At 45.3% G+C, this 17505-nt stretch overlaps 1 long non-coding RNA gene across 2 annotated transcripts in view; it reads left to right on the top strand.

The window, feature by feature from the left end:
* Positions 1 to 16754, top strand: part of LOC113933013 — a 38136-nt gene extending 21382 nt beyond the window's left edge. For both annotated transcript variants that reach the window (XR_003523208.1, XR_003523209.1), the window contains exon 3: positions 16094 to 16754. This is a non-coding gene — a long non-coding RNA (uncharacterized LOC113933013). The remainder of the gene's footprint in view (positions 1 to 16093) is intronic.
* Positions 16755 to 17505: the final 751 nt, after the last annotated feature.

Raw genomic sequence — 17505 nt, 5'->3', positions numbered from 1 at the left:
TCATATTTTGTCACCTTTATCCCAGAAAGTTCACATCTAAATGGTACAAAGGCTAATCCATATTCATTAATTCTCTTGATTATTTTATCAGTAAAGTTGGCCAAATGACTCATGATGTAAATTATCTGGCTTCACTGTCTATAATTGATCATATCACTGAACAGTTGCCAAATCTCCTCTTCACTTAAGTTATATGGCTCAGTCTAAAAGAGCAATTAGATAAAAGCACAAATAAAATTTTAATATAAAAAGGAAAGATTAGATACAGTGATTTAGGATACCCAATACTTCTTAAAACAAATATCTAATTTAAACCAACAGCTAACATGATCATTTTTCGTAGGCAAAAAAAAAAAAAACCACTAAAAGGAAGAGGCCTATTCTTTCCATTTTAAAAATATTGATCTGGGAATTCTGACTAATGCAATAAGATAAGAAAAAGAAAGAAATGATATAACTATTTTAGAGACAAAATTATCTTTACAAATAATGATTATCTACCAAGAAAACTTAAGATAACTTTTTTAAAGAACTACTAATGAAGTTCAGTGAAGTAGAGTTAGAAAATAAACACAAAAAAAGTGATAGATTTTGTTACAAAGAAGCAATAGTTCTTTAGGAAGCATAAAGAAAAAAATAGCTAGGAGCACCTGGGTGGCTCAGTCAATTAAGTGTCCAACTCTTGATTTCAGCTCAGATCATGATCTCAAGGTCATGAGATCAGCCCTGCCTCCAGCTCCGTTCTCAGCAGGGAGTTGGCTTGAGATTCGCACCCTCCCTCTCCCTCTGCTCCTCCCCGCCTCCCCCCCCCCCCCCCCCGGCCTGTATGTGCCTACGCTCTCGCTGGCTCTCTCAAATAAATAAAGTCTTAAAAAAAAAAAAGCTAAAGAATGTTATGGATGTTAATATACCAGCTACAGTTTTGTTTTTCTTTCCCTAGTGTCCAAACATGGTATTAATCTTAGACTGTAGAATAAGACTACGGATTTTAACATGATACTGTTTTTCTATGAAAATGCATAACTTATCACTTGTTCATTCTGCTAACATTTATACTTGTCCTCTATATGTAGTTCTGTACAAGAGCATGTAGAAAATGAAGGGAAAGGAGGAAACATGGTCCCTGCTCTTGAAGGCTCTATGATCATGATGGAAAGAAATAATGTAAAATATGAAACCATTAGAAAATCATTTCTGGTAACATTTATTTAGTAAATACTTATTCAGCATCCATATCCATAATGAGAAAGCCCCTTTACAAGTTGTATGTGGGGCAATGGGTAGACTTCTCATAAATGTGATTAGAACTCAGTCCTCAATGTCTTTGCAAGCTGTTAGGGAGAATAAGGCACACATCTTTATAATGATGAAGCAAGTGAGCTGTAACTTGAAAGAGAAGAGAAGAATTTGAGGGGCGCCTGGGTGGCTCAGTCAGGTAAGCCTCCGACTCTTGGTTTTGGCTCAGGTCGTGATCTCAAGGTCATGGGATTGAGCTCTGCATTGAGCTCTGTGCTTAGTGAGGAGTCAGTGTAAGACTCCCTCTCCCTCGGCCCCTCCCCCCTCCACACGTGTGCACGCGCACACGCTTCCTCTCTCTCTCTCTCTCTTGAATAAATAAATCTTGGGGCACTTGAATGGCTCAGTCAGTTAAGCTTCTGACTCTTGATTTTGGCTCAGGTCATGATCTCAGGGTCATGAGATCAAGCTCCGAGTCGGGCTCCCCACTCAGCATGGAGTCTGCTTGAGATTCTCTCTCTCCCTCTCCCTCTGCCCTTTCCCTGATTCATGCTCGCTCTCTCCTCTTTCTCTAAAATAAATAAAATCTTTAGAAAAATCTTTAAAAAAATAAGAGAAGAATTTGAGAGAATAGTGGTGGACCAGATGGCATTCCACTTGAAGGGCATAACTTTGGGTAAGATAAGAAAGTGTGGGATATGTTTGTAAACACTGAGTAATCCTATCTGGATGGAAGACAGGTATATGTGAAAGGGAACTGGGTGGTAAGACCAGAAGGAAAGTTTAGAGCGAGGTCAGGTCGCAGGATGGGTAGAGCGAGGTCAGGTCGCAGGATGGGGGTCTTGAATTCCTGACTGCAGAATTGAGATTATATTTGCTGAGTCTTCAAACATTTCAAAGCAGGGGAGCAATTAGAGCTCTGTTGTAGAAATATCTGTTGGATGGTGGCATCTGGGCTGAGTTGAAGCACAAAAGAGACAGAGGATGGAGGGTCTGTTAGTCAATTTCAGAAGATAAGGAAACAAGTTTTAATACAAAAATAAAAAAAGGAAAAGTTAGACATTATGATTTAGGATAAACAAATACTTCTTAAAAGTATCTATTTTAAGCCAACAGCTAACACGATAATTACTAGTAGAAAAAAATAAAATCCTAAGACCACAAGCCCATTCATCCCATTTAAAAAACATTGATCTGGAAGTTCTAACGATTATTCTCTAAACTCAACTGAAGTAGACTTGAGAGACACTGCAGAGGTGGGATTGAAGGACTTCGTACCCAGAACAGTGCCTAGCTTTTAGTAGTTATTCAAGAAACTTTCATTAAATGAAGGAATAATTTTTTGTCCTTCCCTTATAATAAGTTCTCTGGGATAAGATCTCCCTCTCCCCTCACCCCCCCTTTATTTTTTCCACACTACATCCCCAGAGTCTGGCATTGGTAGGCATTCAGTAAATGTCACTTCAGTGAATGTCACCTCATTAGATATGGGACTGAGAGAAATGAAGGAGTGGACAATTATTCAGTTTTGGATGTATTTCAATGTCAGTGGCATGTTTTCTTTCACAAGTATTAACAGGGGAGTTAGGAGGGGGCAGTTTGAAGAGAAGTTGATTCGTTCACTTTTAAATGGCTGCTTTTGAAAGACTAGAAGGATTATCTAGACAATGTGGCCCAGCAGACAGGTGAAATATGAAAGAACTCTGTAGATACGTTGGAGGGTAAAGATCTGGGAGCATCTGCACAGAGGTGTTAACTGAAAAAGTAGGAGTAGTTGAGATCACCAGTGAAGAGGTATGGACAAGGAAGAGACATTCAGTTGAGGACACATCTTAGGACACACGATGTTTTAAGTAAGGCACGAGAGGAGCCAAGAAAGGAGACAAAAATGAAGTTAGTCAGAGATGGGAGGCAAACTGTATTCCAATCACTCCAAAGATGAGGGAAGGAGATTTTTCAAGAAGATAGTTAACAGCAATGTCAAATTCATTGGGAAGGCTAGTGAGGCTAGAACTCCAGAAAAGCTATTATATCTGGATGTTAGAGCATTTCAGAGAGTGTGCATCTGTGTGGAGGGATTGTGGGAAATAAAGTCAGATTAAGTGGACAAGGTATGAAATGAAGGGAATACATACAGATTCCTCTCTTAAGAAATTTGCTGGGAACAGGATGGAGGACAGGGAAAAGACAGAGGTGTTTGACTGGTTTCTTTGTAGATGTTCCAGCATTAAGAGGTTAACTTGCCCCCAATTTTCAAACTACACACCAGTCCAGTTTCATGTCTGTCTGTTACATAGCATCCCATCATATATTCCATTGCCAATGGCCAGTCAACAGGTAGTTGCTGATGACCTCCTAGAGTAGCAGCATGGACTAGATTCTGTGGAAGAAGATAAAGATGTGTAAATACAAGGGAAAGCAAGAAACAGCATGTCAGAAGAAACTACATATGAACCAGGAAGGAGCCACACAATGAGCCCAGCCAGAGTAATTAACTTGGGTCACTGACATCATGGACCCCTGTTCCGTGCTAGGCACTGGGATCGTGTTAAATGATGATCTGGGGGTTGACTGTGGTCTGCACTTAATGGTGGGATGAGTCTACTGATGGCTTCAAAGCTGGAATAATGAGGGACTGAAACAGCAGGAGGAGCCTTTCTAAGTTGAATTTGAAGGTTGGCTTTAGTTAGAGTGGGGAAGAGAAGGCAACTTCCAGCCTGTGGGACACACCTGAAGACAACACAAGTATGAGGGCTGTCTTCCTGTGGGCCGGTGAAATGCCCTCCTGACCATGGTGGATGTGGAGGTCTTAGGGGTGAATGAGATTACAAAGGTGATCCTGAAAGCTATTCGCTGACGGGGCAATGAGAACCTCCAAAGCTTTAGGAGAGCGTGGTTGTAAGGAAGTGACTTTATGGTATTCTACCAAGAGCTCTTTCCTCAGGATGAAACATCAGAAAGCAGAGAAGATGTCCACTGCGAGTGAGGACTGTGGATCTAGGCAGTAATTTAGAGGACAGATGGGGGTTCCTTTCACGTGTGATATTCCAGAATGGCTATCCTTGAGTTAGAATAGGGACTCAGAGTGCTCACTCACCTTGTGTTAAAGGCTTCTCAAAGGGCCCCAGGGTTTGCAAAGGAAGCAGGACCAGAGAAAGGGCCATGCACATGAGAGAGAAGGCTCATCCACACTCACAGTTAATCCTTCAGCCCTCTACCCTTCTCTAACCACTGCTGACCCTACTGACCTTGTGTTATTTTCTCCCCTAAATTGGCGCTTGAAGTTGACTTTAACTCAATTTCACCTGGATACAGATGTTAATAGGAACAAACTCTATTTCTGGACACGAGAACTTGAATTTTTCATGGAGTCCAGATCTAGAATATAATACCCGGAGCAAGGATGCGGGGGTGGCAGGTGTAGCAGGACACAGGTTTGCTCGGAGTGAAGATTTCCCTGTTCTCTCAAAAGCAGATGACTCTTGGATTAGCTCTGGCCACCTGATCAAGTCTGGAGTCTTGGGGTTTCATCCTCCCACCTACTTCAGTGTGAGGTTGATAAATCCACAATATGAATTCTGAGAGACTACCGAATTTCTCAGACACTCACTTTCTTACCAGCGTAAACGGGGGAATAATGTTCCTCCTCTCTTGGGGTTGTTAAGAGAATCGTGAGCTAAGGTATTTTTGGAAGTGCCTGACATAGTGCTTCTCAAGAGTTTGCCTCTTTGTCAGCTTTTACTTGAGCTGCTGGAAGCACTCTTTCTCCTGAAGAATGCTCGGGAATGCAACTGCAAAGTGACACGTTGGCTTAGTATCATGGGGAATACGGTTAATGGGAAATGACTTCAGTTTACTGCATCTGCTAGTAATCCTGTGATGCCATCACAAAACAAAAAGCACATGACTACTCGTAAGCCCGCTGCACCTGAAAAATAAATTGGATTCGACTCAAAATCAGACTGTAAAGCTAATTGCTCTGATCCAATAACGTGGCCCTGCAGAGTGGCATCATCAGCCCTGAGACACAGAGAGGAGGAGGGAGGGCGAGGAAGGAGAGTGAACACTCGGGGAGGCAGCTGCCCAGCTCTCCAGACACTCAAGCCAATGAAAAATTCATAAGGAGATGCTTTATAGCCAATGTCTAATACCACTGCTGGGTCACAAGCTGATCTGAGCCAATCAATAGGCTTCATCATCCTGAAAGGAACTAGTGATGGCATGTTTACAAGAACTGGGAGGATTTCCAAGCCAAGGCCAGTTTCTGGTTACTTGGCATGTGTCACCCTTAAAAAATACAGAACTTAGTTTGAAAATGGAGCCCAAGACTTTTAAAAATATTACACAGGGCGGAGGAGGAAAGGTCCATTTCAAATCTAGGTACGGGGAGGGCAGGGGGGATTTTTGAATTCTTTTTTTAAGTCACCTTAAGGACTAGTTTTTAAATTGAAGCTCGTTTTTTGTTTCAATCTTTAGTGGCCATTCTTTGTATCTGATTTCTTTTTATGTAGCTCCAGAATTATTTTAATATACCTTAGCACCTGTGTCAAAATCCTCCAAATACAAATGGAAATTTATGAGAACGTAATCACAAAAAATTAAAAAATGGAGTCAACTTTATCATTATAAATCACCAAGTTTCAGATTGGTTGATTTTTTTAAAGCTTTTAAAGATCGTAGGAACTTCAACTTGTGTTTGAGGGTTTGCTTTCTAAAGAGGTAATCATTTAAGTGCAGAGAGAGGTAGAGCAAAATGAGCCTCAAGGGTTATGTGCTCAGAAGTCTGCTGAGGACTTCAGGGGAAAGCCCACATCCACCTGGCCGGGGCAGGGGAGTGGGGGGTGGGGAGAAACTCAGAGGAGACCAGGGCTCCCGTGTGTGTTCCAGGCATGGTTAAACTGCTAAACTAGAGCCCTCCCTGAGGGCGTCAGAGCAGACCCCCCGGGAACCATTGAACGCCATCTCTCCCACCCCCACAAAAATTATTTTTCAATAGGTAAAGTAAACATCAACAACTCCCAAATGAAAAGTCTTGGAAAGCCAACTTGTGAAGCAGGAAGGCAGGAGAAGAGGGTTGGGATGAGGGGACGTCATCCTCTCTCTGATAGATGGCGTCAGGAAAGAAGCTCAGCCCTTGCATCTTTGTAAACAAACTGGATTTCTTTTGGTGGCTGTAAAAGTAATGCAAGATTGTTGTGTTTGGGAAATACAGAAAGAAAAGTAAAAAAGAAAATAAAAGTCATTCATAAGCCTACTGTCCTGGGAAGTCCACTTAGCTAGATAGTGTATTTTCTTCCAGGCTGATATAGATATAAAACATATGTGGCGCGTATATATAGGAGATACATATATATGTTAAATTGAAATCTTAAATAGTAATAGTAAATAGTTTTATATCCTGAATTTTTAATATGTACTAATTTTGTAATCCCTTTTGCTTGTCACAATATTCAGATGTGATTTTTTTATAAACATTTTATTTATTTATTTGACAGAGAGAGATACAGTGAGAGAGGGAACACAAGCAGGGGGAGAGGGAGAGGGAGAAGCAGGCTTCCCGCGGAGCGGGGAGCCCGATGCGGGGCTCGATCCCAGGACCCTGGGATCATGACCTGAGCCGAAGGCAGACGCTTAACGACTGAGCCACCCAGGCGCCCCCAGATGTGATTTTTTTAATTGTCCAGTTAGAAGTCTATTCAAGAATATGTCATTATGTGCCCTTCCTCTGTTGACATATGGGCCGTGCATTTTCACGCCCCAAGTGTTTATTCATCGCAGGCTTGTAGCCCTGCTGTCGCTGTCCACTGAACAAACAGCTGACCAGTGCCACCTACGCTGAAGCCTGCCTGTATCCCCCGTGGCAAGGAACGTCTCCTGGGAAGTATACTGGTAGATGTGGGGGCAGATGGGCTTTGGGGGCTCACAGGCCTGGGCTTCATGACTGGGGCGGCTCTCACCAGCTGTGTGACCTTGGGAAGCTTCTTCACTACGTCTCAGTTTCCTTGCCTATAAAACGGCGATAGTTGTCCCCTCCTTGGAGTGTTAATAGAATGGTTGAACTAAGGAAAACGTGCATTTGTTTCCTCCCCTCTGCCCTTTTTTAGTTTTCTGGCTTCTCCCAGGAGTAGCTGCAGAGTGGTCGTTAAGAGCTTGAGTGGGCTTGAGCAAGCACCCTAGCCTTTGTGCCTGAATTTCTTCATCTGTTCCATGGGGATGATAATACATATTATCCCAGCTCTGCACTCATAAGTTTGTAGGGAAGATTAAATCAGGCGATCAACGTAAGGTCCTCGGTGCCTGGCATTAAGTAGGAGTGCAGTTAAGTGTTGGTTCTTCTTTTATAATCTTACAAGACCTCTCACCATGTCATAGTGTTTTCACCAGAGCTCCTCTATAGCTTCTCGGTGGATGGTAAGTTCCCCACTGTTGGCTGCCTCTTGGCTTGAAGCAACCCGAGACCCGGGGAAGGGCCCTTCCTTACTTATGGCCCTATCCTGTGGAGGGTCACCCAGACTTCCCCAGCAAGCCCTGCTTCATGGCTACGCGGACCGGAGGAGCGCTTTGGAGCCTGTGGTCTGAGACAGGGAGACGCTCCTTAACACACCACTGCTCAGCATCCAGGTGTCAGGCCAGAGGAAAGCAAGTTAGACTGTGAGAGAGAGAACCGCCTGAGCGCGGACGGAGTCATTTCTCAGAAAAAAGCCTTAGCGACCTCAACCCCCTCTTGGGCCTAATCCTCTTGGGAGGGAGGTCTTTTCCTGATGGAACATGGTAACATCCTGGCTTTGGTGCCACGAGGCAGGATCACGGTGAGAGGGTGGGATTCACTCAGAAACCAGGGCATGGTAGCCGTCTTGGAAGGTGTCTGCCCTGCACCAGCAGCCATATTGTACTCTAGCATTGGTTCTCCCAGCGTAGTCCTTGGACCAGCAGCGTCAGCATCACCTGGGAATGTATTAGAAATGCAGATTCTCGGTCCTGCCCCGGACATGCTCAGTCAGAAACCCAGCACTTGGTGTTTTAATGAGCCTGTAAGTGATTTTGGTGCGCTCTCAAGTTGGAGACACACTGGTCCATGAGAAGCGATGAGGAGAGGAGAGAGAGGGAGAGGAGAGGAAATCTGGTATTCCTCTTTCCCAGGCCCTCTCTGAGGACTGGCTAGGTTCCTGCCTGACAGTCTTGTCTCCGTTTCTTGAGCTGGTTTCCTCAGATTTCTAAGCTGAGGAGTTCTGAGTAGTAAAGCAGTGTCCTTCAAAGAAAATCTGTAGGAAAAGTGAAGATTTGGGGCTTCGGCATGTCCCCCTTTGGGTATCCCTAAAGTTCCTGCTCAGAAAGCCTGGTGGTGACACTTGCCGTCCCCATCCATCCTTCCTTTCTGGGCAGAGAGACAGATCATGCCAAAGTGGTTTGTCATACCGTGTCCCTCAGAGTTCAGCCCAAGGGAAAAAGTCAGATGTGTGTGCAAATACTTACGTTCAAAGGGGTTCATCTCAGCATTATTTATTTAGGACAAAACGGGGATGGAGAGGACACAGCCCAGAGAAATTATGGCGCACGCATGCGATGGAATCCTGTGGGGCTGCTGAAAAGAACCTCTTCCCGAAACAGTTGCTCAAGTGGGGTATCAATATAGTGTGAAGTGATACAATTTTTTTAAAAGATTTTTTTTAAAAAGATTTTATTTATTTATTTGAAAGAGAGAATGAGAGAGAGCACGAGAGGGAAGAGGGTCAGAGGGAGAAGCAGACTCCCTGCTGAGCAGGGAGCCCGATGTGGGACTCGATCCTCGGACTCCAGGATCATGACCTGAGCCGAAGGCAGTCGCTTAACCAACTGAGCCACCCAGGCACCCTGAAGTGATACAATATTGCCACAGAATAGTATGTACAGAATAAATTCGCATGTGTGCACAGACAAAAATCTAGAGGTAAACACACAAAATGTTAACTGTAGTTATCATCTCTGGGTAATGGAATCACACAGTGTATTTAGTTATTTCTTTACACTTTTAGTAATTGCCAATTTTTTTTACGTTCTTTTTTCTTTTTTCTTTACTTTTTAGTACTTTCCAATTTTCCACAATGACCACAATGTATTACTTTTACAAATAGAAAAAAAATGCAGTTACATTGAGTAAACTTGGGTTTTACCCCTTTTACCCCTCCCCCGCCAAGTCTCCATTTCTTGTGCCTCCATGGCGCCCCTCTAGGACCCTCCATTCAGTGAGCAGAGAGTGACTATGGGCAGCTCATCCCCCCCCTCCCCGCCCCAACGCACCAAATATGTTCTCTTGTAATCTCCACTTTCACCATATTGTTTGTCAAGAATCAGATGGACCTGGTGGCTGTTTCACCTCTTTCCCGTCCTCGGAACCCCTGAGTGATGACAGCAGTGGCTAGTGGCACTGCCGGTACTGGGACAGCCTCAGAGGCAGCCATGCCAGGCCCAGGCTGCAAACAGGTCAGCGGGCCCAGCTGTGGGCAAATTGAGGCAGCAGAAAATAACAGAGCAGCCCAGCACGGTGCCTGGCCAATAGGGGGTACTCAATAAATATTTGTTGGGTGGAGTAATCAACGAAGCTTCATCACAGGCTTTGGCGATCAAGACCCTTCCCCAGAGGATGCCATCAGAGCCAGGGATCTGGGCGAAGACAAGCTTGCAGGCAGCGGAACTAGGGAGAGAGAGCTCAGCTGTGTACAGAGAAATGGTGCACAACAGCGGGAAAAGCGGAGGCCTTAGAATCCAACCCAGGTTGAAGTCCCACCTCTTCCACTAAACAGCTGGGTCATCTGGGGCAGTTTTCCTAACTTCCCCGGACCTCATTTCCTCCTGAGCTACCTGGGGATATGTGTCCCCGCCTTGTGGGCTTGTCTGCTGCCTCCGTGAGGTAATGTAAGGCTTGTGAGGGACAGGTATGGATCTGCTGCGTGGCCAGCACCACCCAGGGCAGGTGGGATGTGCTGCCACTCGCCTAGAAACCTGGGCAGTTTGCTGGCGCCAGGCACCGGCGCTGGTTGGCAACTGGGGCCACGGCCTCTGCACTGCCTGGCTCGGGGCGCTGGCCAGGCAGTGCAGAGGCTGGGGGAGGGGCAGAGAGCTCCCCCTGAGCTGGGGGAGCGGAGGCTGCAGGAGAGGAGGGGGCCGGCTTCAGAGCCCAAAAAGCTAGGAAACGGGGGTAAGGTGAGGGCTCGGGTGCCCAACAGGATCCGCAGACAGACGATATGGGTTTGGCTTTCTCTTTCTCAAGGGTGGGTTTGGAATCTCATTTACTCTAGGTGACTTGTCTCCATGAGGAGTTCTTACAGCTCATTGGTGGGTGTACTTCAAGGTCTCTCAGACCTGTGCATACCCTGTTTTCCAAATGGCTCCCTAAAGCCATAGCAACAACCAAAGGCCCCCAAGGCCAGGTCATTTTCAGAGATAAGAGGTACTTACGCTACACACACATTCCTTCTTCTCACACCCACTGGCTTTTCTTCCTGGAGCTTTCTTGTTGCCAAGGGCTGCCCTCACATCTTTGGGTTTATCCTTGCTTGGAAGATGCATCATGTTCATTGTTGCCTGGCTAATCCACCAACCCTGTCATTCCTGCCTGCATCCTGGGCAGGATTTGCCAGCACGCTTCCCACTCTCTCCTGGCTGCCTTCTGACATAATCCCACCTGCCTTATGTCAGACTGTACCAGACCGTAAGCTTACTTGGCGTGAGGGTTGTACGGTTCTCATCTTTCTGCCCTTCGCAGATCCTAGCACACTGCCTGTCACACAGCAGGTGCTCAGCATTGGCTGGGGGTAATAAAGAGGGAGGGGGTGTAGCAGACACTGTGGATTGACCACCCAGAGGCTTCCATCACTTTCTCTCCTGGCCTCCTCTATTTTGGGGCTGGAAGCAAAATACAGTTGATCTTGAACAGCATGGCTTTGAACTGCACGGGTCTACTTCTGTGTGGAATTTTTACAGTACACTACTCTAAGTTTCTTTTCTCTTCCTTATGATCTTCTTAATAACATTTTCTTTTCTCTGGCTTCTTTATTGTAATAATACAGTATGTAATACATATAACATGTAAAATATGTCTTGACTGTTTATGTTCAGGGTAAACCTTCTGGTCAACAGTAGGCTATTAGTAGGTAAGTTTTTAGGGTGTCAAAAGTTATACATGGATTTTCCACTGCACAGGGAGTTGGTGCCCCTGATCCCCACATTGTTCTAAGGTCAACTGTCCTCAGTTTTCCCAGCTACTCTTACAGCTGGAAGTGGCCATGTGAAACAGTTCTAGCCAGTGAAGTGTAAGTGCAAATCTTCAAGAAAATCTTTCTTTCCAGAGTAAGAGGCAGACCTCTCTAGAGAAAGCCTTTGATCCTTTTGCCATTCCCTTTCCTTCCTGGCTGGAATGCAAACATGATGGCTGGAAGTGCATTAGCCATCTTACAATCATGATGCAATAAGCAACAGTCAGAAGGGCCAACTTAAAAAAAAGAAAGTAACTTGGTTCTTGATGGCATCATTGGTGACCATTATTGCTAGGTTGGCCAACCTCTTGGTTTGCTCGGGACTGAGGGATCTTCTGAGATGCAGGGTTTTTTTTTTTGTTTTGTTTTGTTTTTTATGTTATGTTAGTCACCATACAGTACTTCATTAGTTTTTGATGCACTGTTCCATGATTCATTGTTTGCGTATAACACCCAGTGCTCCATGCAGTACGTGCCCTCCTTAATACCCATCACCGGGCTAACCCATCCCCCCACTGAAACCCCTCTGAAACCCTCAGTTTGTTTCCCTGAGTCCATAGTCTCTCATGGTTTGTCTCCTCCCCTGACTTCCCTCCCTTCATTTTTCCCTTCCTTCTCCTAATGCTATTCCTTATGGTCCACATATAAGTGAAACCATATGATAATTGACTTTCTCTGCTTGACTTATTTCACTTAGCATAATCCCCTCGAGTTCCATCCATGTCAGTGCAAATGGTGGGTAATTAACCAGGCAGGAAACAACAAATGTTGGAGAGGACGCGGAGAAAGGGGAACCCTCTTACACTGTTGGTGGGAATGCAAGCTGGTGCAGCCACTTTGGAAAACAGTGTGGAGGCGCCTCAAGACGTTAAAAATAGAGCTACCCTGTGACCCAGCAATCGCACTACTGGGTATTTACCCCAAAGATACAGATGTAGTGGAAAGAAGGGGCACATGCACCCCAATGTTCATAGCAGCAATGAGATGCAGGACTTTTTATACTAAAACAGGAATAGTCATGGGTGAATCTGAACCCTAGCCTACAGTTGGTCACCCCATCCTAGCCCTGGGTGCTTATTTCCAGAGACAACTTATTATATAATAAAAAAATAATTGCAGAAAGTTGGTATTTCTAAGATTCAGTAGACAGACATGGATAGAGTTTCAGGTCATCGGTGCTAGCTGCCTTCACTGAAGTTCTCCCAACTGAGTCTCATAATGATTCTTCATGGTGGGTTTTGCTATACCCATTCTACATATGTAAAAACTGAGGCACCAAGAAGGTTAACCCAACTGGAATTTAAGTCCTATACATTAATGCCATGTCCTTATCCCCTAAAGCCATTCTGGCTCATTTTCTCTTAATATGTGATCATTCAGTGTTATTCTAGGAATGGGCATCACGCTTTTCAAATGAATAAAGTCACTGTGAGGGCGCCTGCGTGGCTCAGTCGGTTAAGTGAGTGCCTTCGGCTTAGGTCATGATCCCGGAGTCCTGGGATCAAGCCCTACATTGGGCTCCCAGCTCAGTGGGAAGCCTGCTTCTCCCTCTGACCCTCTCCCCTCTCATGCTGTTTCTCTCTCTCTCTCTCTCTCAAATAAATAAATAAATAAATAAATCTTTTAAAAAAAGTCACTGTGAGATGCAATCATTCCCTTTCTTTTTATGATTTCTTTCTGAACAAGTCAAAAAACCCCCAGTGATCTGACTTGTTTCTCCATCACTGCTGTCAATGAACAAGAGAGAATTGGTTTGCATAGATTTAATGTATTTTTTTTTAATTACAGCTGAATGATTCAAAAGATGCAAAGTGGAGTGTAGCAAAAATGTCTCCTTTCTACCCTGTGGCTTTATAGATGAATATTGGGAAAACTTCCATCGGTTTTGAATTAATGGTTTTGAATGTGGGTAATAATGATAGTATTTGTTTTCAGCCTTTGAGATTGCGAAATACTCTCAAGGACAGAGTCTCATTTTCTCCTCCCAGCTTGTTGGGGACGTTTTCTTCAGACCCTCCTTCGTAGTCACAGAGACTCCCCCCAGGCCAACCCCCTCCAACTGCTGAGGCCAAGACTGCTCTCTGGGTCCCTCATATCTTTCGCAGGCTATGTGCCTGTGACCGAGACCTCACCGCAGCTGGTGTGCTCTCCCCCAGGGCCTCTGGAGTATGACTGTAGGCTCTCCATGAGTTCTTTGTATCACTCACCAGGCTGAGGACAAGCCCTCCTAGAAGACCTGTTGACGGGCCAGTGGCCTGCTCTTGTGCTTGTGTAGCATGGGAAACCCTCTTCCATTAGCACGTCTGACTCACTTTCTCTGACAGGTTGCGTATTTATTCCCAGTTTGCCCCTTATTAAAAATAATGTTTAAGAAGCATCTGTAATAATGTGGGAAAGTATTATGTTAATTAAGAAAGCATAATTTATCAGTATCCACGTATAGCTACATCTCTGAAAATCATACAATTTAGACTCAGAACAAAGCCAACATGTAGAAAAATTCTGGAAATAACTCATTCTTCCCTCTCAGCCCAACTGTACCTCTTCTTCCAGATTCCAGATTCATCTTAACTAGGATCCACCTGGCTTCCTCAGCCAGATCATTCTCAGCTCCTTTTCCTGTACCTGCATCACCAGCACCCCTGGGTCCCTGCCAGGCCAGGCTGCAACTGGTCCTGTCTGTGCTCACTCCTTCCCGCTCACTAACCCCTCTGCTGTTCTCTGTGCTCATAACCAACCCCCTAGTGCAGCCTCAGCCAGCTCACACCCAAGCTTCTGTAATAACCTTAACATCAGTCTTCTGGGTCCTAAGTCTTGCTCGGGCTGGGTGCATTCTCTCCATTTCAGTCAGGGGCCTCTGTCTTTAAAAGAAGAAAAAAAAATAATAATCCTATAACAGACCCTGCTTCAAGGTCTACTTGTGCCCCATGTCCTCAGGAAAGAGTTGAATTCCCTGGCTCCTGCTCACGTCTCTAGCGCCTCTCTTGCCTTTGCAGACGCTGCCCATCGCCTGCTGGCTGTTGCTAAGCCCTCAGCTCAGGCCCACAGTCTCACTTCCCTCTGGACATTGCTCACCTGCCCTGCACAATTTGACTCTTCCCTGGTTTAAGCTTCATGGACTTTAAGGAAATAAGGTTAAAACTGAAACATCAATCAAGTTTTAGCTGAATAGTGATGATGGATTTTCATCATGATGTATATATAACTCAGTCCATCAACCATTCATTCATCAAAGAAACATTAATTCAGATTTATTAGGCATCGTACATGCAATGGCACAGGGCCACACTGGTTCTGGGTGTTAGCCCACATGTTCCTGTAGCAGGAGTCTTCTTGCAGATTTGTTCATGCCATCTGCATTGCCATCTTTCATTTGTATTTATTCAACAAATGACCATGCAAAAACCAACAGCAAGGAATCCCTGTTCTCAAGGGTCACAGACTTATGAACTCATCATCATGCCACATGCCCAGTGCCGTGCAAAGGAAGGCAAAGCCCTGCAGGGGGCACGGGTGGTCTCCTAATGGAAGGGAGGTTGAACTGACCAGTGTTAACAGGTAGATGGGGCATGAGAGAGAGGGGGACAAGGAAGCAAGAGAGAGAGGTTCTTTCCAGAAGAGGTAACAAAGACTCAGAGATTAAAACCTGGCTCTTCCAGGACTCGGGGAATGTGTGCGCTGTGGCCAGAGTGCTAGGAGCCATGCATCCCTCACACTCCACCTGCTGTTGGCACTTTATCCTCCACCAGAATGGAAAGCCTCCCCCTCTAAGTTCTACCCGTTCTCAAGACCCGCTCAATACCTACTTCCTTCATGAAGCCTTTTTGGATTCTGTATCAAAAAGATGGGTACTTCATTCCATTCTGTTTTGTTCATTGCCATTCAAAATTTATAACAAATCTCACCTTCCTATCAAGTGTAAACTTGAAGATAGGGACTATGCTACACACTTATTCTTAAATTTGTGGGCATCCAGCGAGGAACCTTGTGCTGCTCTGTGAGTGCTTGTTGAAGCACCACTAGGTGCTGGGCCACTAGCCCAGCCTGGGATCTCTAAAGACAGTCTCGGGCAGCACGCAAGCACCTAACCTCAAGCAGTGACTGGTGAGTCTCTTCATACATGACTCTGTCCTCACACAACACCTGCTAAGACATCGGATCATGGGTCTGTGATAAGGGTAGATTAGATGCCATTAGCCTGATTTTATGATTCTAGAGAAAAGTAATAATGTTACAAGGAATTTAAAGTGATCCCCATTAGAAGTGCCTCGCTCTAATCAACCTTGGAATTTACTGTTAGTAAACTTCTCCCCCATGGAAAGTAAAAAAAAATGTTGCCATCTGTGAAAAGCCTTGAACCTGTAGACAGAAGAACCAGGTCTTTGGTCCATCACTACCATGTATCAGCTGTGTGACTTCGGACAAGTCATCTATACCCTTTTAAACCTCAGTGTCCCCAGTCTTTAAAATGGAATTATAGTGCCTCACAGGGTTATAACTACTCTCACAGGGCTATGGTAAGAATTAGATGTGGATTGGTAATATGTGAAGTGTCGTTTAAAAATCAGAGAGCACATTCGTTTTTAGCATAAACTAAAGTTCCCTTCCCTCTGTTTTATTCTCAGGATTCAGAATCCAGACACAAGCTCTCCACAGGGAAGTACATGCACTGTGCTTATTTTAAAGAGAGAGAGTGTCCATCATCTTGCACCTAGGAGATCTACTGTAACCACCTTCTCAGCAACGGTAGATGTTGGAAGGGCCATGTCTGCAGTCCTCAAGACAGCGTGATGCCCAGGAGGGAAGGTGCCCTGCCTTGCTCAGGATCCCAGTGGAACAGCACCTGCTCAGAAAGCTGCCCAGGCCCACCTTCCCCAGGGAGAATTCTGTGTTCCAGGCCATCCCCTTCCGGAAGACGGTTCTGCTTAGATTTGTCAGGGAAGGTGGTTAAGCAATGCAGACAACAAAAGTGGGCCCCAAACCACAGACCCTAGAAGAGAAGGAGAAGATGACACTCTGGAAGGTGAGCAGTTCTGTCTACCCAGCAGGCATCAGTCTAACCTGCAATCAGGAGCCTGGACGCAAAGCTTGTCTCTGATACAAACTGGCTCTACAGCTTTGGGAAACTCACCCAACCTCTCTGATCCTTTAAAATCATGCTTTGTAAAAGAATAATCATGCCAATCTTCTAGTGTTAGTTAAGGATTACATTTGTATGAGTTTTACAAAGTGGAAAATGCCATGGGATTATAAGCTGATTATAAATTTATCTGCCTAAAGTAACCATTCAGAACAGCCCAAATGAACTGTTTGTCTGTGTGTGTCCATAAGCTTGCCCGCCAGGGAGCCTGAAGTGGGATTCTAAGAACCGCCTGAAGATCTGAAAAGGCATCTCCTGCAGATGAAGGGTGTGCCGTGAAAGCCATTTGGTTTCCATGGGTGACTACAGGCCACCCTCACATGCTTGGCTGTTGTTTCCAATGCACAAAGCCCTGGGACAGGGTGGGGGACCGGGCAGCATCCCTCCCGTGCCTTCCTGCACTCCAGGCTGATTCCCAAGGCCCTTCCTTTTGCCCCATCTTTTTAATTTTCCCAGTAAACCTGTTAGGCGAGCTGAGTAGATAAACCTTCTCTTCACCCACATACACCTCTTATGGATGACTTGCCTGAGGCCACAGAGCTCAAAATGACAGCGCCTGGAACCCCAGCTTGGACAGTTAGCTGGGATTTGAGCCCAGGTTTTTTAAAATCTTTGCCTATAGACCAGGCCATGAGCCCATGAGCCCATGAGCCCGAGCTTAGCCAAAGCCCTATGGGCCACAGCCTTTGCGGTCAGCGGCCCCCCACAGACACACAATTCCCTGGCAAGCCTGGCTAGACCCAGACATCTCCTTCTACTCATGCCTTTTTAATTTCTTGCATGTGTTTCCAAGGGGACCAGCAGGCACTTGCCCTCCCCACCTTGGTCCTCGCTCCCTGTGTGTAATTGGGCTGCACTGTGTTGGCCCTGCACAGTGATGAATGGGCTTCTTCAGGC

This window comes from Zalophus californianus, chromosome 10 (genome assembly GCF_009762305.2).
Source record: "Zalophus californianus isolate mZalCal1 chromosome 10, mZalCal1.pri.v2, whole genome shotgun sequence".
Lineage (NCBI taxonomy): Eukaryota > Metazoa > Chordata > Mammalia > Carnivora > Otariidae > Zalophus > Zalophus californianus.
The sequence above is the reverse complement of the archived record's forward strand: the minus strand, read 5'-3'. Positions and strand labels throughout refer to the sequence as shown.